At 55.2% G+C, this 19,240-nt stretch overlaps 1 protein-coding gene across 2 annotated transcripts in view; it reads right to left on the bottom strand.

Annotated features, from left to right (window-relative positions):
* Window positions 1-19,240, bottom strand: part of LOC121269401 (NAD(P)(+)--arginine ADP-ribosyltransferase 2-like) — a 204,369-nt gene that overhangs the window by 164,816 nt on the left and 20,313 nt on the right. Inside the window, exon 2 of one of the 2 annotated variants that reach the window (XR_005941358.1) lies at window positions 13,874-13,942. The exons of the other annotated variant lie outside the window; for it this stretch is intronic. The gene's annotated coding sequence lies outside the window, so the exon portion shown is untranslated. Of the gene's footprint in view, window positions 1-13,873; window positions 13,943-19,240 lie in introns of those variants that run through there. 2 annotated transcript variants of the gene reach the window in all.

The following is a 19,240-nucleotide window of genomic DNA, read 5'->3' as shown; positions in this document are numbered from 1 at the left end:
CGCACAGTCGGAGGGACAGTACTGAGGGAGTGCCCCACTTTCGGAGGGACAGCACTGAGGGAGTGCCGCACTGTCGGAGGGACACTACTGAGGGAGTGCTGCAATGTCGGAGGATCAGTACTGAGGGAGTGCCGCACTGTCGGAGGGTCAGTACAGATGGAGCGCCGCACTGCCGTAGGGTTAGTAATGAGGGAGCGCCGCACTGTCGGAGTGTTAATACTGAGGGTGCGCTGCACTAATCGAGGGTCACTACTGAGGGAAGGCTGCACTGCATGAGGGCCAGCACTGAGGGAGCGCCGCACTGTCGGAGGGTCAGTACTAAGGGAGCGCTGCACTGTCAGAGGGTAAGTACTGAGGGAGTGCCGCAAAGTCGGAGGAACAGTACTGAGTGAGCGCCGCACTGTCGGAGGGACAGTACTGAGGGAGTGCCCCACTGTCGGAGGGACAGTACTGAGGGAGTGCCGCACTGTCGGAGGGACAATACTGAGGGTGTGCCGCACTGTCGGAGGGACAGTATTGAGGGAGTGCCGCTCTGTCGGAGGGACAGTACTGAAAGAGTGCCGCACAGTCGGAGGGACAGTACTGAGGGAGCACCGCCCTGTCGGAGGGTCAGTACTGAGGAGGTTCCGAACTGTCGGAGTGTTAATACTGAGGATGCGCCGCACTGTCGGAGGGGCTGTACTGAGGGAGCGCCGCACTGTCGGAGGGTCAGTACTGAGGGCACGCTGCACTGTCGGAGGGTCAGTACTGAGGGAGCGCTGCACTGTCGGAGGGTCAGTACTGAGGGAGCTTTGCAATGTCGGAGGTTCAGTACTGAGGGAGTGCTGCACTGTCGGAGGGTCACTACTGAGGTAGCGCTGCACTGTCAGAGGGACAGTACTGAGGGAGTGCCGCACTGTCGGAGGGTCAGTACTGAGGGAATGCCTCACTGTCGGAGGGTCAGTACTGAGGGAGTGCGGCACTGTCGGAAGGTCAGTACTGAGGGAGCGCCGCACTGTCGGAGGGTCAGTACTGAGGGAGTACCGACCTGTCGGGGTGTTAATACTGAGGGTGCGCGTCACTGTCGGAGGGTCACTACTGAGGAAAGGCGGCACTGTTGGAGGGCCAGTATTGAGGGAGTGCTGCACTGCCTGAGGGCCAGCACTGAGCGAGTGCTATGCTTTCCGAGGGTCAGCACTGTGGGAGTGCCGCACTGTCGGAGGGGCTGTACTGAGGGTACGCTACACTGTCGGAAGGTCAGTACTGAGGGAGTGCCGCACTGTCGGAGGATCAGTACTGAGGGACCGCTGCACTGTCGGAGTGTCAGTATCGAGGGAGTGTTGCACTGTCGGAGGGTCAGCACTGAGGGAGTGCCGCACTGTCGGAGGGTCGGTACTGAGGGAGCGTTGCACTGTCGGAGGGACGGTACTGAGGTAGTGCCGCATTGTCGGAGGGTTAGTACTGAGGGAGCGCCGCACTGTCGGAGGGACAGTACTGAGGGGGTACCGAACTGGCGGAGTGTTAATACTGAGGGTGCGCGGCACTGTCGGAGGGTCACTACTGAGGGAAGGCATGCACTGTCGGAGTTTTAGTACTGAGGGAGTGCCGCACTGTCGGAGGGTCGGTACTGAGGGAGCGCTGCACTGTCGGAGGGACGGTACTGAGGGAGTGCCGCACTGTCGGAGGGCCAGTACTGAGGGAGTGCTGCACTGCCTGAGGGCCAGCACTGAGCGAGTGCTGTGCTTTCGGAGGGTCAGGACTGAGGGAGTGCCGCACTGTCGGAGGGTCAGAACTGAGGGCGCGCTGCACTGTCGGAGGGTCAGTACTGAGGGAGCGCCGCACTGTCGGAGGGTCAGTACTGAGGGAGCTCTGCACTGTCGGAGGGTCAGTACCGAGGGAGCGCCGCACTGTCGGAGGGTCAGTACTGAGGGAGCGCCGCAATGTCGGAGGGTCAGAACTGAGGGCGCGCTGCACTGTCGGAGGGTCGGTACTGAGGGAGCGCTGCACTGTCGGAGGGACGGTACTGAGGGAGTGCCGCACTGTCGGAGGGCCAGTACTGAGGGAGTGCTGCACTGCCTGAGGGCCAGCACTGAGCGAGTGCTGTGCTTTCGGAGGGTCAGGACTGAGGGAGTGCCGCACTGTCGGAGGGTCAGAACTGAGGGCGCGCTGCACTGTCGGAGGGTCAGTACTGAGGGAGCTCTGCACTGTCGGAGGGTCAGTACTGAGGGAGCTCTGCACTGTCGGAGGGTCAGTACTGAGGGAGCGCCGCACTGTCGGAGGGTCAGTACTGAGGGAGCTCTGCACTGTCGGAGGGTCAGTATTGAGGGAGCGCCGCACTGTCGGAGGGTCAGTACTGAGGGAGCTCTGCACTGTCGGAGGGTCAGTACTGAGGGAGCGCTGTACTGTCGGAGGGACAGTACTGACGGAGTGCCGCACTGTCGGAGGGACAGTACTGTGGGAGTGCCGCACTGTCGGCGGGACAGTACTGAGGGAGTGCCGCACTATCGGAGGGTCAGTACTGAGGGACCGCTGCAAATGTCGGAGTGTCAGTATTGAGGGAGTGTTGCACTGTCTGAGGGTCAGTACTGAGGGAGTACCGAACTGTCGGAGTGTGAATACTGAGGGTGCGCTGCACTGACGGAGGGTCACTACTGAGGGAAGGCTGCACTGTTGGAGGGCCAGTACTGAGGGAGTGCTGCACTGCCTGAGGGCCAGCACTGTGCGAGTGCTGTGCTTTCGGTGGGTCAGCACTGAGGGAGTGCCACACTGTCAGAGGGTCAGCCCTGAGGGAGCTTTGCACTGTTGGAGGGTCAATACTGAGCGAGCGCTGCACTGTCGGAGGGTCTGTACTGAGGGAGTGCTGCCCTGTCCTAGGGTCACTACTGAGGGAGTGCCACACTGTCGGAGGTTCAGTACTGAGGGAGTGCCGCACTGTCGGAGGGTCAGTACTGAGGGAGTGCCGCACTGTCGGAGGGTCAGTACTGAGGGAGTGCCGCACTGTCGGAGGGTCAATACTGAGGGTGTGCCGCACTGTCAGAGGTTCAGTACTGTGGGAGTGCCGCACTGTCGGAGGGTCAGTACTGAGGGAGCGCCGCACTGCCGGAGGGTCAGTAATGAGGGAGCGCCGCACTGTCTGAGGGTCAGTACTGAGGGAGCGCTGCACTGTCGGAGGGTCAGTACTGAGGGACGCCTCATTGTCTGAGGGCCAGTACTGAGGGAGAGCCACACTGACGGAGGGTCAGTACTGAGGGAGTGCCGCACTGTCGGAGGGTCAGTACTGAGGGAGTACCGAACTGTCAGAGTGTTAATACTGAGGATGCGCTGCACTGACGGAGGGTCACTACTGAGGGAAGGCTGCACTGTTGGAGGGCCAGTACTGAGGGAGTGCTGCACGGCCTGAGGGCCAGCACTGAGCGAGTGCTGTGCTTTCGGAGGGTCAGCACTGAGGGAGTGACGCACTGTCGGAGGGTCAATACTGAGGGAGCGCCGCACTGTCGGAGGGTCAGTACTGAGGGCACGCTGCACTGTCGGAGGGTCAGTACTGAGGGAGCGCTGCACTGTCGGAGGGTCAGTACTGAGGGAGCTTTGCAATGTCGGAGGTTCAGTACTGAGGGAGTGCTGCACTGTCGGAGGGTCACTACTGAGGTAGCGCTGCACTGTCAGAGGGACAGTACTGAGGGAGTGCCGCACTGTCGGAGGGTCAGTACTGAGGGAATGCCTCACTGTCGGAGGGTCAGTACTGAGGGAGTGCGGCACTGTCGGAAGGTCAGTACTGAGGGAGCGCCGCACTGTCGAAGGGTCAGTACTGAGGGAGTACCGACCTGTCGGGGTGTTAATACTGAGGGTGCGCGTCACTGTCGGAGGGTCACTACTGAGGAAAGGCGGCATGTTGGAGGGCCAGTATTGAGGGAGTGCTGCACTGCCTGAGGGCCAGCACTGAGCGAGTGCTATGCTTTCCGAGGGTCAGCACTGTGGGAGTGCCGCACTGTCGGAGGGGCTGTACTGAGGGTACGCTACACTGTCGGAAGGTCAGTACTGAGGGAGTGCCGCACTGTCGGAGGATCAGTACTGAGGGACCGCTGCACTGTCGGAGTGTCAGTATCGAGGGAGTGTTGCACTGTCGGAGGGTCAGCACTGAGGGAGTGCCGCACTGTCGGAGGGTCGGTACTGAGGGAGCGTTGCACTGTCGGAGGGACGGTACTGAGGTAGTGCCGCATTGTCGGAGGGTTAGTACTGAGGGAGCGCCGCACTGTCGGAGGGACAGTACTGAGGGGGTACCGAACTGGCGGAGTGTTAATACTGAGGGTGCGCGGCACTGTCGGAGGGTCACTACTGAGGGAAGGCATGCACTGTCGGAGTTTTAGTACTGAGGGAGTGCCGCACTGTCGGAGGGTCGGTACTGAGGGAGCGCTGCACTGTCGGAGGGACGGTACTGAGGGAGTGCCGCACTGTCGGAGGGCCAGTACTGAGGGAGTGCTGCACTGCCTGAGGGCCAGCACTGAGCGAGTGCTGTGCTTTCGGAGGGTCAGGACTGAGGGAGTGCCGCACTGTCGGAGGGTCAGAACTGAGGGCGCGCTGCACTGTCGGAGGGTCAGTACTGAGGGAGCGCCGCACTGTCGGAGGGTCAGTACTGAGGGAGCTCTGCACTGTCGGAGGGTCAGTACCGAGGGAGCGCCGCACTGTCGGAGGGTCAGTACTGAGGGAGCGCCGCAATGTCGGAGGGTCAGAACTGAGGGCGCGCTGCACTGTCGGAGGGTCGGTACTGAGGGAGCGCTGCACTGTCGGAGGGACGGTACTGAGGGAGTGCCGCACTGTCGGAGGGCCAGTACTGAGGGAGTGCTGCACTGCCTGAGGGCCAGCACTGAGCGAGTGCTGTGCTTTCGGAGGGTCAGGACTGAGGGAGTGCCGCACTGTCGGAGGGTCAGAACTGAGGGCGCGCTGCACTGTCGGAGGGTCAGTACTGAGGGAGCTCTGCACTGTCGGAGGGTCAGTACTGAGGGAGCGCCGCACTGTCGGAGAGTCAGTACTGAGGGAGCTCTGCACTGTCGGAGGGTCAGTATTGAGGGAGCGCCGCACTGTCGGAGGGTCAGTACTGAGGGAGCTCTGCACTGTCGGAGGGTCAGTACTGAGGGAGCGCCGCACTGTCGGAGGGTCAGTACTGAGGGAGCTCTGCACTGTCGGAGGGTCAGTATTGAGGGAGCGCCGCACTGTCGGAGGGTCAGTACTGAGGGAGCTCTGCACTGTCGGAGGGTCAGTACTGAGGGAGCGCCGCACTGTCGGAGGGTCAGTACTGAGGGAGCGCTGTACTGTCGGAGGGACAGTACTGTGGGAGTGCCGCACTGTCGGCGGGACAGTACTGAGGGAGTGCCGCACTGTCGGAGGGTCAGTACTGAGGGAGCGCTGTACTGTCGGAGGGACAGTACTGACGGAGTGCCGCACTGTCGGAGGGACAGTACTGTGGGAGTGCCGCACTGTCGGCGGGACAGTACTGAGGGAGTGCCGCACTATCGGAGGGTCAGTACTGAGGGACCGCTGCAAATGTCGGAGTGTCAGTATTGAGGGAGTGTTGCACTGTCTGAGGGTCAGTACTGAGGGAGTACCGAACTGTCGGAGTGTGAATACTGAGGGTGCGCTGCACTGACGGAGGGTCACTACTGAGGGAAGGCTGCACTGTTGGAGGGCCAGTACTGAGGGAGTGCTGCACTGCCTGAGGGCCAGCACTGTGCGAGTGCTGTGCTTTCGGTGGGTCAGCACTGAGGGAGTGCCACACTGTCAGAGGGTCAGCCCTGAGGGAGCTTTGCACTGTTGGAGGGTCAATACTGAGCGAGCGCTGCACTGTCGGAGGGTCTGTACTGAGGGAGTGCTGCCCTGTCCTAGGGTCACTACTGAGGGAGTGCCACACTGTCGGAGGTTCAGTACTGAGGGAGTGCCGCACTGTCGGAGGGTCAGTACTGAGGGAGTGCCGCACTGTCGGAGGGTCAGTACTGAGGGAGTGCCGCACTGTCGGAGGGTCAATACTGAGGGTGTGCCGCACTGTCAGAGGTTCAGTACTGTGGGAGTGCCGCACTGTCGGAGGGTCAGTACTGAGGGAGCGCCGCACTGCCGGAGGGTCAGTAATGAGGGAGCGCCGCACTGTCTGAGGGTCAGTACTGAGGGAGCGCTGCACTGTCGGAGGGTCAGTACTGAGGGACGCCTCATTGTCTGAGGGCCAGTACTGAGGGAGAGCCACACTGACGGAGGGTCAGTACTGAGGGAGTGCCGCACTGTCGGAGGGTCAGTACTGAGGGAGTACCGAACTGTCAGAGTGTTAATACTGAGGATGCGCTGCACTGACGGAGGGTCACTACTGAGGGAAGGCTGCACTGTTGGAGGGCCAGTACTGAGGGAGTGCTGCACGGCCTGAGGGCCAGCACTGAGCGAGTGCTGTGCTTTCGGAGGGTCAGCACTGAGGGAGTGACGCACTGTCGGAGGGTCAATACTGAGGGAGCGCCACAATGTCGGAGGGTCAGTACTGAGGGAGCGCTGCACTGTCGGAGGGTCAGTACTGAGGGAGCTCTGCACTGTCGGAGGGTCAGTACTGAAGGAGCGCCGCACTGTTGGAGGGACAGTACTGAGGGAGCGCTGCACTGTCGGAGGGTCAGTACTGAGGGAGCTCTGCACTGTCGGAGGGACTGTACTGAGGGAGTGCCGCACTGTTGGAGGGACAGTACTGAGGGACCGCTGCAACTGTCGGAGTGTCAGTATTGAGGGAGTGTTGCACTGTTGGAGGGTCAGTACTGAGGGAGCGCTGCATTGTCGGAGGGTCAGTACTGAGGGAATGCCGGAGTGTCGGAGAGTCAGTACTGAGGGAGCTCTGCACTGTTGGAGGGTCAATACTGAGGGAGCGCTGCACTGTCGGAGGGTCTGTATTGAGGGAGTGCCGCACTGTCAGAGGGTCAGTACTCAGGGAGTACCGCACTGTCGGAGGGACAGTACTGAGGGAGTGCCGCACTGTCGGCGGGTCAGTACTGAGGGACCGCCTCACTGTCGGAGTGTCAGTACTGAGGGAGTGCCGCACTGTCGGAGGGTCAGTACTGAGGGAGCTCTGCACTGTTGGAGGGTCAATACTGAGGGAGTACCGCACTGTCGGAGGGACAGTACTGAGGGAGTGTTGCACTGTCGGAGGGTCAGTACTGAGGGAGCGCCGTACTGTCGGAGGGTCAGAACTGAGGGAGCGCCGCACTGTCAGAGGGTCAGTACTGAGAGAGTGCTGCACTGTCGGAGGGTCAGTACTGAGGGAGCGCTGCACTGCCGGAGCGTCACTACTGAGGGACCACTGCACTGTTGGAGGGTCAGTACTGAGGGAGCGCTGTACTGAAGGAGCGTCTCTACTGAGGGACCACTGCACTGTTGGAGGGTTAGTACTGAGGGAGCATTGCTCTGCCTGAGGGCCAGCACTGAGGGATTGCTGTGCTTTCGGAGTGTCAGTACCGAGGGAGTGCCGCACTGTTGGAGGGGCAGTCCTGTGGGTGTGTCGCACTGTTGGAGGGTCAGTACCGAGGGAAGGCTGCACTGTTGGAGGGTCTGTACTGAGGGAGTACCGAACTATCGGAGTGTTTGTACTGAGGGAGTGCTGTGCTTTCGGAGGGTCAGTACCGAGGGAGTGCCGAACTGTGGGATGGGCAGTCCTGTTGGAGTGCCGCACTGTCGGAGGGTCAGTACTGAGGGAGCGCCGCACTGTTTGAGGGTCAGTACTGAGGGAGTGCCGCACTGTCGGAGGGTCAGTACTGAGGGAGCGCCGCATTGTTGGAGGGCCAGTACTGAGGGCGTGCTGTGCTTTCGGAGGGTCAGTACCGAGGGAGTGCCGCACTGTTGGAGGTGCTGTCTTTTGCCCTGGGACATTAAACAAGGCCCCATCTCCCCTCTTAGTTGGATGTCCAGGATCACTCATGCATTATTAGAAGAGAAGCTGTGGGCGAGAGGGGATTTCTGCCTGTTGTCCTTGGACGAAGATATAATTCTGCCCCCCCTCCCCCTGTTTTAACAACGGAATCTCTCCTCATCATTCCTTTGCTGTTTGCCGTGTCTTGCTGAACCGATGTAAACAGCAGGAAAACCTGGGAGCTGACTGGCACTGGCCTGAGCTGGTCTTGTGTGCCCAAAACTGGAACTCCAGTTGGGACCTGTGCAATTTTTTCCCAAGTTGTACTGTCTGTGGGATCTTGCTCTGCACAAACTGGCCGCCACTTTTCCCACATTCCAACAGTGACCACACTCCCAAGATGTACTTCACTGCTAGTGACGTACTCTTGAATATCAATCCCGTGTGGAAGGCAAGTGGAGAGGGTATATTGAAATCAGTAACACATGGAGCATCAGAAACCTTCACCTTCGGGACCATTTTCTGGACTGCTGAAGGTCTACTTGGAGCACCAACGATTATCTGTTCCATTTTCTCCATCTCTCTCGATCTGTCTCGTTCTCAGACTCTCGTTCTCTCTCTCACCCTTCGTTCAATGTTCTCAGTTTTATACTTCCCTTGCTCCAATCCACCTTTCTCTGAGGGGATTTTTCTATCCTCCACCGTAATCTCTCTCCCTGCTCCAGCCCCACCCTCTTCCTGGATTCGTTGCTGTGCTGGTTGGATTGTCTGGCTCCTCGCTCTCTCACTCCCCCCTTACCGCACTCTCTCTCTTTCTTGCTCTTTCTCTGTCTCACTTTCTGCCTGTCTCTCCCTCCTGCCCACACTGTGTCTCTCTTGCTCGCTGCATTTCTTTCTCCTCTCGCCCATCACCTCCTCCCTCTCTCTCTTTGTACGTCTCTGTGTTTCATCCGCTCCCTCTCTCTTTCCCTTTCCCTTCCCCTCTCTCTGGACCCCTGCTCTCTCTATTTCGCTCTTCCCTGCCTCTGTCCCTCTATCTCTCTCACTCTATCTCCCTGTCTCCCCCTCTCTCTTTCTGTCTCTGTCTCTCTCTCTGTCTATCTCTCTCTCTGACTCTATCTTGATTTCTTTCTCTCCGTCTCTCTTCCTTTGTCTCTCTCTTTCTGTCTCTATGTCTCTCTCTCCCACTGTCTCTCTGTCTCTCTCTCTCTCCCACTGTCTCTCTGTCTCTTTCTCCCACTCTCACTCTGTCTCTCTCTTTGTCTGTTTCTCTAGCTCTCTGCCCCTCTTTCGTACTTTCTTTCATTCTGATTCTCTCTCTCTCCCTCTCTATCACTCTCCGTCCCTGTCTCTCTCTCTCTCACTCTGTCTCTCTCTCCCCCGTATTTCTCACCCGTCTTTCTCCGCCCCCCGTCTTTCTCCCCGCGCCGTCTTTCTCCCCCCGTCTTTCTCCCCCCTCCCTGTCTTTCTCCCCCCCCGTCTTTCTCCCCCCCCCCCGTCTTTCTCCCCCCCCATCCTCTCTGTTTCTCCTCTCTGTTTCTCCTTCTCTCTGTCTCTCCTTCTCTCTGTCGCTGTCCCTCTCTGTTGCTCTTTCTCTCTGTCTCTCTGTCTCTCTGTCTCTGTCTGTTTGTCTGTCTCTCTCTCTCTGTCTGTCTGTCTGTCTCTCTCTCTCTCCCCCCTGCTCTCACCCTTGCTCCTTTCCGCCCCCTCACTGTGTCTATCATTAAAATGAGGATGTGTTTAGACCTGTTTTACAATGTTCAAATGCCTTCCCTCTTTTTAACTTGTGTAACAACATTTAGGCTGGGATCTCCTGCCAGTGGAGCTTTGGCTGGCCTGCCACAGCAGCACCAGAGATGCCCGGCTTAAGTCTGAGATCTGCAGACATTGATACAGGAGAATGGGAGGCTATTCGGCCCATCGACCTCGTGCTGGCTCTTTCAAACACCTATCGAGTTAATGCCACGCTCCTCACTCTACTCTTTCCCTCTCCCCCTGTATCCCTGATGAGTGCTGAACGACAAGCTTAGACATGTCTCTTTCTTCATCAACACTTAACCCAACCCTACCGACCTCTCATTACACATGCATGAACCTAACGCTGTTACCTTTCATCCCTCAGCTCCCACAGACAACTCATCCTTACCCACTTTCCTCGCAGCTTAATTAATCATGGACGTGCACACACACACCCTCCTTTACAGAATATCACCCTGCTCCCTACATAAAGTAACATCCATCTTCACAGTACTTAAGGACGGATATTCTTGCGTTGGAAGCACGGGAGGTAGTGGTGTAGTTGTATTCTCACGGAGCTAGAAATCCAGAGACCCTAGTAAACCACTGGGGACCTGGGTTCGAATGCCAACACTCAGCTGGTGGAATCTGAATTCAATAAAATGACCATAAATCTGCCGTCCTTACCTGGTCTGGTCTACATGTGACTCCAGACCCACAGCAATGTGGTTGACTCTTAATTGCCCTCTGAAATGGTCTAGCAAGCCACTCAAACATCAATGACCTTCCTTACATCATAAGGTCAGAAGTGGGGATGTTCGCTGATGATTGCACAATGTTCAGCACCATTCGCGATTCCTCAGGTACTGGAGCAGTCCATGTCCCAGTGCAGCAAGACCTGGACAATATCCAGGCTTGGGCTGACAAGTGGCAAGTAACATTCAAGCCACACAAGTGTCAGGCAATGACCATCTCCAACAAGAGAGGATCCAACCATCGTCCCTTGACATTCAATTGCATTACCATCACTGAATCCCCCATTATCAACATCCTGGGGGTTACCATTGACCAGAAACTGAACTGGACCAGCCATATAACTACTGTGGCTACAAGAGCAGGTCAGAGGCTGGGAATCCTGCGGCGAGTGTCTCACCTTCTGACTCCCCAAAGCCTGTCCAGCATCTACAAGACACAAGTCAGGAGTGTGATGAAATACTCCCCACTTGCCTGGATGAGTGCAGCTCCCACAACACTCAAGAAGCTGGATGCTGTCCAGGACAAAGCAGCCCCACTTGATTGGCTCCCCATCCACAAACATTCACTCCCTCCACCACTGACGCACAGTAGCAGCAGTGTGTGTACCATCCACAAGATGCACTGCAGGAATTCACCAAGGTTCCTTAGACAGCACCTTCCAAATCCACAACCGCTACCATCTAGAAGGACAAGGGCAGCAGACACATGGGGAACACCACCACCTGGAAGTTCCTCTCCGAGTCACTCACCATCCTGACTTGGAAATACATCGGCCGTTCACTGTCACTGGGTCAAAATCCTGGAACTCCCTCCCTAACAGCGCTGTGGGTGTACCTACACCACATGGGACTGCAGTGGTTCAAGAAGGCGGCTCACCACCACGTTCCCAAGGGCAATTAGGGATGGGCAATAAATGTTGGCCCAGTCAGCGAAGCCCACATTAATGAATAAAAACAAAGTTCAGAGAAGGTTCACTGGGCTGATGCCTGGGATGAAGGGGGTTTGTCCGATGAGGAAAGGGTGAGCAGGTTGGGCCCTGTACCCATTGGAGTTTAGAAGAATGAGGGGTGGTCTTATTGAAACATATCAGATTCCGGAGGGAGGGAGAGGGTGCTTGACAGGGTGGATGCTGAGAGGATGTTTCCCCCTCATGGGAGTGGAATCTAGAACGAGGGGGGGGGCACAATTTCAGAATGAGGAGTCTCCCATTGAAGACAGAGACGAGCAGGAATTTCGTCTCCCGGAGCGTCGTGAATTTGTGGAAATTTCTCCCGCGGGGGCAATGGAGGTTGGGTCACTGAACAAGGGCATAATGTTTGTAATTCTCCAGTCCTCCGGCACCTCCCCCGAATCCAGGGAACATTGAAAGATTACAGCCAGTGCCTCTGCAATCTCCTCTCTCACTTCCTTCAATATTCTTGGACCCATCTCACCCAGTCCCGGTACCTTATCAACTTTAAGCACCGACAGCTTATCCAATACCTCCTCCTTATCAATTTTAAACCCTTCTAGTGACTGAGTTTCTTCCTCTGTCACCATGGCCTGGGCAGCATCTACCTCGTAGGTAAAGACAGATATAAAATATTCACTTAACACCTCAGCTGTGCCCCTTGCCTCTGTTTGGGTGGATTTGTTAAAGGAAAATTCTGTCTAACTTGCTGGAGATTTTTGAAGGGGTAAGAGAGATGGTTGATGAGGGCAAGGCCATTGATGTGATGTATTTGGACTTCCAAAAGGCGTTCGATACAGTGCCACACAACAGACTTGTGAGGTAAGTTATTGAAATAAAAGGGACAGTAAAAATGTGGAAACAAATTGGCTGAGAACAGGAAACAGAGGGTAATGGTTAATGGGTATTTTTTGGGCTGGAGGAAGGTTTGTAGTGCAGTTCCCCAGGTGTCGGTATTGGGACCCTTGCTTTTCCTGATATATATTAATGATCTAGATCTTGGTGTGCAGTTTCAAAGTTTGCAGATGAGATAAAACTTGGGAGAATTATAAACTGTGTGGGGGACAGTGTAGAACTTCAAGAGGACATAGACAAGCTGGTGGAGTGGGCAGATAGGTGGCAGATGGAGTTCAATTTGGAGAAGTGTGAGGTGATACACTTTGGTACAAAGAGCATGGAGAGACTATAAAATAAAGGATACTTTTCTAAAGGATGTGCAGGAGCAGAGAGACCTGCGTGTAAATGTACATAAGTTATTAAAGGTGGCAGGAGAGATAGAGAGAGCTGTTTCTGAAGAATACAGTATCCTAGGCTTCATTAATAGGGACATGGAGTACAAGAGCAGGAAGGTTATGATGAACTTATATAAGACACTGGTTAGGCCTCAGCTGGAGTACTGTGTACAGTTCTGAGTGCCACACTATAGGAAGGATGTGAACACATTGGAGAGAGTGCAGGAGAGGTTTACCAGAATGGTTCCAGGGATGAGACGCTTCAGCTATGAGGATAGATTGGAGAAGTTGGGACAGTTTTCCTTGGAGAGGAGAAGGCTGAGAGGAGACTTGATAGAAGTTTTCAAAATGATGAGGGGGGTCTGGACAGTGTAGGTGGGAGAAACTGTTCCCGCTTGTAAACAGATCGAGAACCAGAGGGCCCTGTTTTGCAAAAGAATCAACGGCGAGGTGAGAAAATATTTTTTCACACAGCGAGCAGTTAGGGTTTGGAATGCACTGCCTGGAAGCTTGGTCGAGGCAGGTTTGATTGAGACATTCAAAAGAGAATCGGATGGTTATCTAAACAGGAACAACGTGCAGAGTTACAGGGAAAAGGCAGGAGATTGGCACTAAGTTAAAATGCACAGAGGGCCAGTACAGACATGATGGGCTGAATGGCCTCCCTCTGAACTGCACCACTTCTGTGAACAGTGACCCCTGGATACCCTGGACACCTTTCTCCAGTCTGAAAAACAACTGTTCGCTACTACTCTCTGTTTCCAGTCACTCAGTCCATGCTATATCCACATCCCACTCTCCCTTTCATTCAAAAGGTTTTAACTTTTGAAATCTGGGAAGTTTCCCTCCAAGCCCCTCACCATCTTGACTTCGAAATATATCGGCCCCCCCCTTCACTGTCGTTGGGTCAAAATCCTGAAACTCCCTCCCTAACAGCGCTGTGGGTGTACGTACACCACACGGGGACAAAATCCTGGAACTCCCTCCCTAACAGCGCTGTGGGTGTACCTACACCACAGGGACAGCAGCGGTTCAAGAAGGCGGCTAACCACCACCTTCTCAAGAGGCAATTAGGCCTGGGCAATAAATGCCGGACCCAGCCAGTGAAGCCCACATCCCCGTGAATGAACTCAGGGAAAGAAATCCTCTCGAGAGCTTCTACCTGGCCTTTGGGGGAGGTACAGTCTAAGGGTGAGAGTAATTGGCAGGGCCTGCCCTCTCTCTCTCACTGAGAGAAGCGCTGGGATCAGCAGCTCCTCACCATGTCGATTCTACCCTGTAATCCCACCTCACTCATCACATTTAAAATGCTGACAAATGAGACCTTGTCAAGGTGTGGTTTCCAGAACTGACTCCAGAATTCCAGGTGTTGTCTTAGCAGAGCTTTGGACGGGTGAAGCAAGAATTCTCTCACCTTGTGCTGGAGTCCTGTAGATAGAAAGGGGGGACTGTTCAGGGGAAATAAAGGGATACAGTATAGGGATATAGCAAGAATTTATTGAAAGGAATCAATACTTAAAAAAACAAACAGGCAGAACCTGCCTGCGTAAGCAGTTAACAGTTAAAGGTCAGGCTGGACAGAGAGAAATCTAAACCTTGCATATTCTCAGGGCTTGTGAGTATCAGCAAGGCCATATTGAACGAAGGAGAATGTAAATATGATAGATTGGGAGGTTTGGGAGTCAGACTGGAGCCTTAGGTTGGAAAACAACTAAGATTGAGCCAGATAGGGAAAGAACAGATGGTCTTGTCTTAGTTTAGGTATGAGGGAGGGTCTCTCTGCCTGGGTGAGAACAAAATAGACTTGTAAGTTTAGTGTAAACCTATATGTTGGCAAGATCAAAATCTGGAAACTGTTCTTCTAAGTGAACAATGATGTATAAATATGATGAACACTTGTAGTGTAGCAGGGTACTGTCTCAAGCTGCATTGAGATGGTGCCCCCCTTGCATTTGCTCGAATAAACGATCGTACCTGAGTCTCCTGTGGTCCGTGGTCCGTTCGCCAAAGACACCACAACAATTGGCGTAGTCGGCAGGATACTTGGATCGGATCCTCGGGACGGCTCTGCAAACTGGGTGAGTACGTTCATTTACCACCCGTAGTTAGTGCAGTAAGCCTACCCGAGAATGGTCCGGTCAAGTATCAAAGAATCAGCAGGAGAACTCAGGACAGGAGATAGGAGGCGCCGGGGGTAAGAGGCGGAGGTGAGCTAGTGGTACCAAAGCGCAGGAAGGCCGGAACAATTACCCAGTAAGAGGGCGGAGTCATGCTGGCGTGGTAACCTTAGCCAAAGCCGCGCAGGGAGGCCAGACCCCAGTGTAAACGCGCATACATATACCTCAGATACCTAAGTTGTTAGGACCGTGCGAATGTACCGTGCAGAGGTAGACGGAAAGTAGGAATAGAATGCTGTCAGGGAAACAAAATAGTGCTATGGAACTCGAATGGGGAACCGCGGGCTCCATTGGGAGGTTCATGGTGGAACAACCGTCAAAAATGCAGAAGGAGGGGTGGGCCCCACAGGGAACCCCCGGAGAACAAAAACAGTGGTGGTTAGAGCGGGGAAAGGATAAGGAAAAGAAAGGGGTGATGGTTGTTATTAATTATCTTGTACCTGCAGTTGTGCAGACGGGTTAATACTAAGTTCCAGTCGATTAGAGAGAGAGAGAGAGAAACTAAGTCAGACCCAGGACAGATCAGAACAGTGGGGGCAGCAGCAGCAGCTGCAGCCTGCAGTGACACTGATCAAGATGGGGGGGTAAGCTCCGAAGGGGAAGCCTATGAAGGAGCTGAGGCAGGTCCGCCCTTCTATGAACCAACCACCCCACTGTGCCCATTGAATCCCACGATCCCTACAGCAATAACCATTAGGAAAAGTAAAGCCAGGAAAGGCGAATTAAAACCCGGAGGGAGCGAGGGGGCTGAGAGATGGGAAGGGGGTGAGGAATTTGAGAGGGTTATAGAGAAGGTTAAGTACGCACTATTCAGCCGGCGGGGAAAAGCAAGTTTTGCTTAAAGAATCGCCGAGACTTCAAACTCGGCATAACAACGTGGATTTTTTGGACCAAACCGCAGGAAGTGCAAGATTCCCACGCAATGCACCCCCTCGGTACTCACGTCCTGGTGAAGGCTGAGTGCCCAGGGGTTATTTGGGAAAGATTGCCCCTACCGTTTAGAAGCAGTGACTGGGTGAAACCTGGGGACCTCCCGGGTCCGGGAGACGGAGACAGCCCTGCACAGGGAGTTTGAGAGAGCAGTTAGGGAGGCCTTGTGGGGGGAGGGGAGAGACAAACTGGGGGCGTGTAACATCCATGGTACAGAGGAAGGACTGAGTCCGCAATGGACTATGCGGAGCGAAAGCGGGAAAGGTCTGATGCACTTTTCAGGACAACACCACCCTCTGCGGGATGATGAGATCTTCTTGAAAACGTTGAAGGAAGGGTTCGGATCGGAGCGCCAGGAGATTATTAGGATGGGCCTCTCAGTGGGAGGGCATTGTTTGTATATTACAGGCTGGGCCACAGAGTTGGAGGCGCAGGGGCGTAAGGTGGTGGACCCCCCCTGGCTGAGGTTGGTCCCAGGCTAGGGTGTTACAATTGTGGGAGGGAGGGGCATATGACCAGGGACTGTAGGAGTGGACAGAATGGGCCAGTAGAAATGGGTACTAATTATAGGAAGGCTGGGCACCTCCGGAGTGATTGTTGGGCTCTGGGAAGGGGGTTGGGGTGGGGCGAGAAGGCCAGGGTGACAGACAGTCCCAAGGAAATGCCGCCACTCCGGATCAAAAGCTGTTGACCGTGGGCGAGTCCCGGAAGCTATCCCAATGACAGGAATAAGCGGGGTACACATGCGGGCAAGACAAAGTGAGGTCACCCCCTTAGAAATAAGGGGACTGATAGTCCCTATCCGGATTTGGGTAGGACAAGCCAATGAGGGGAGCATTATGGGGATGGATATTCTAAAACGATTAGGGGCAGTAATTAGCCCACAGGATGGTAGGATTATTATGCAGGGTCCACTTGAGAAGAATCGAACCCCGATTCTCCTACGCAGTGCAGCCACAGTGACAGAGTTAAATCAAGATCAATGGAGACAACAGGGGGAATGGGGTGTCCTCTGTCGGCATGCCACAAACACGACTGCGGTAGGGTTAAAATGACCCCCATAAATATTCCTGGGCCTGAGCACCCCCACCCACCCCCCGAGAAAACAAGACCCCATTAAATCAGAGTCTCAGGATGCAGTGAGGGACATCATATGGAGCTTAGAGCAGGATGGGATAGTGAGGAGGACTCAGCCCACCACCGATTCCCCTATTTGGCTCATTCAGAAACCAGACGGGTCATATCGATTAACAATTGACTATACAGCTTTCAGTAAGGTGACACTGAGGGAACACCCAATAGGAGCGAGCCCTGCCACTATATTCAATAATCTAGGGCCCAGCCGCACAATCTTTTCGGTCCTAGATATAGCTAAAGGATTTTGGGTGATAACATTGGACGAGGGGTCCCAGGATAAATTTGCTTTTACGATAGGATACAGACAATACACTTGGACTCGATTGCCTCAGGGTTTGCACAATAGTCCAGCCATTTCTCACCAGGTGCTGTGCGATACACTGAGTCGCACAGAACGAGACCAGGCCAGCGGAGTGATCCAATATGTGGATGACCTAAACTGAGACAAGACCATCTGTTCTTCCCCTATCTAATGTAAACAGGCTCAATCTTAGTTGCTTTCCAACCTAAGGCTCCAGTTTGACTCCCAAACCGCCCAATCTATCATACTTACATTCTCCTTCGTCCAATATGGCCTTGCTGATACTCACAAGCCCTGAGAATATGCAAGGTTTAGATTTCTCTCTGTTCAGGGTCAGTGCTGAGGGAATGCAGCAGTGTGGGAGAGGCTGTACAAAGGGAGTTCAGCACTGACGGAGGGTCAGTACACAGGAGTCCTACACCCTCGGAATGTCAGTACTGAGAAAGTGCAGCACTGTTGGAGGATCAGAACTGAGGGAGTGATGCACTGTCGGCGGGTCAGTACTGAGGGAGTGCTGCAGTGTCGGAGAGGTTGTAAAAAGGGAGTTCAGCACTGTTGGAGGGTCAGTACTGAGTGAGTGCTGCACTGTCTGAGGGTCCATACTGAGGCAGTGCTGCACTGTCAGAAGGTCAGTGCTGAAGGAGTGCTGCACTGTTGGAGGGTCAGTACTGAGGTAGTGCTGCACTGTCTGAGAGTCCGTACTGAGGGAGTGCTGCACTGTCGGAGGGTCAGTATTGAGGTAGTGCTGCACTGTCTGAGAGTCCGTACTGAGGGAGTGCTGCACTGTCGGAGGGTCAGTACTGAGAGAGAGACACACAGTCGGAGGGTCAGTACTGAGAGAGTGCCGCAAAGTTGGAGGGTTTGTACCAAGGGATTGCAGCATTGTCGGGGGTCTGTACTGAGGGATTGCCGCACTGTCGAAGAGTCAGTACTGAGGGAGTGCTGCACTGTCAGAGGGTCAGTACTGAGGGAGCGCCGCACTGTCGAAGAGTCAGTACTGAGGGAGTGCTGCACTGTCAGAGGGTCAGTACTGAGGGAGTGCCGTACTGTCAGACGGTCAGTACTGAGGGAGTGCCGTACTGTCAGAAGGTCAGTACTGAGGGAGTGCTGCACTGTCGGAGGGTCAGTACTGAGGAACTGCTGCACTGTCGGAGGGTCAGTACTGAGGGAGTGCTGCACTGTCGGAGGGTCAGTACTGAGGGAGTGCCGCACTGTCGGAGGGTCAGTACTGAGGGAGTGCCGCACTGTCGGAGGGTCAGTACTGAGGGAGTGCCGCACTGTCGGAGGGTCAGTACTGAGGGAGTGCTGCACTGTCGGAGGGTCAGTACTGAGGGAGTGCCGTACTGTCAGACGGTCAGTACTGAGGGAGTGCCGTACTGTCAGAAGGTCAGTACTGAGGGAGTGCTGCACTGTCGGAGGGTCAGTACTGAGGGACTGCTGCACTGTCAGAGGGTCAGTACTGAGGGAGTGCTGGACTGTCGGAGGGTCAGTACTGAGGAACTGCTGCACTGTCGGAGGGTCAGTACTGAGGGAGTGCTGCACTGTCGGAGGGTCAGTACTGAGGGAGTGCTGCACTGTCAGAGAGTCAGTGCTGAGGGAGTGCTGCACTGTCGGAGGGTCAGTACTGAGGAACTGCTGCACTGTCGGAGGGTCAGTACTGAGGGAGTGCTGCACTGTCGGAGGGTCAGTACTGAGGGAGTGCTGCACTGTCAGAGGGTCAGTACTGAGGGATTGCCGCTCTGTCGGAGGGTCAGTACTGAGGGAGTGCTGCACTGTCAGAGGGTCAGTACTGAGGGAGTGCTGCACTGTCGGAGGGTCAGTACTGAGGGAGTGCCGTACTGTCAGACGGTCAGTACTGAGGGAGTGCCGTACTGTCAGAAGGTCAGTACTGAGGGAGTGCTGCACTGTCGGAGGGTCAGTACTGAGGGACTGCTGCACTGTCAGAGGGTCAGTACTGAGGGAGTGCTGCACTGTCGGAGGGTCAGTACTGAGGAACTGCTGCACTGTCGGAGGGTCAGTACTGAGGGAGTGCTGCACTGTCGGAGGGTCAGTACTGAGGGAGTGCTGCACTGTCAGAGAGTCAGTGCTGAGGTAGTGCCGCACTGTCGGAGGGTCAGTACTGAGGGAGTGTCGTACTGTCAGAGGGTCAGTACTGAGGGATTGCCGCTCTGTCGGAGGGTC

This window comes from Carcharodon carcharias, chromosome 24 (genome assembly GCF_017639515.1).
Source record: "Carcharodon carcharias isolate sCarCar2 chromosome 24, sCarCar2.pri, whole genome shotgun sequence".
Classification (NCBI taxonomy): domain Eukaryota; kingdom Metazoa; phylum Chordata; class Chondrichthyes; order Lamniformes; family Lamnidae; genus Carcharodon; species Carcharodon carcharias.
This window is presented reverse-complemented; position numbering and strand designations above follow the sequence as displayed.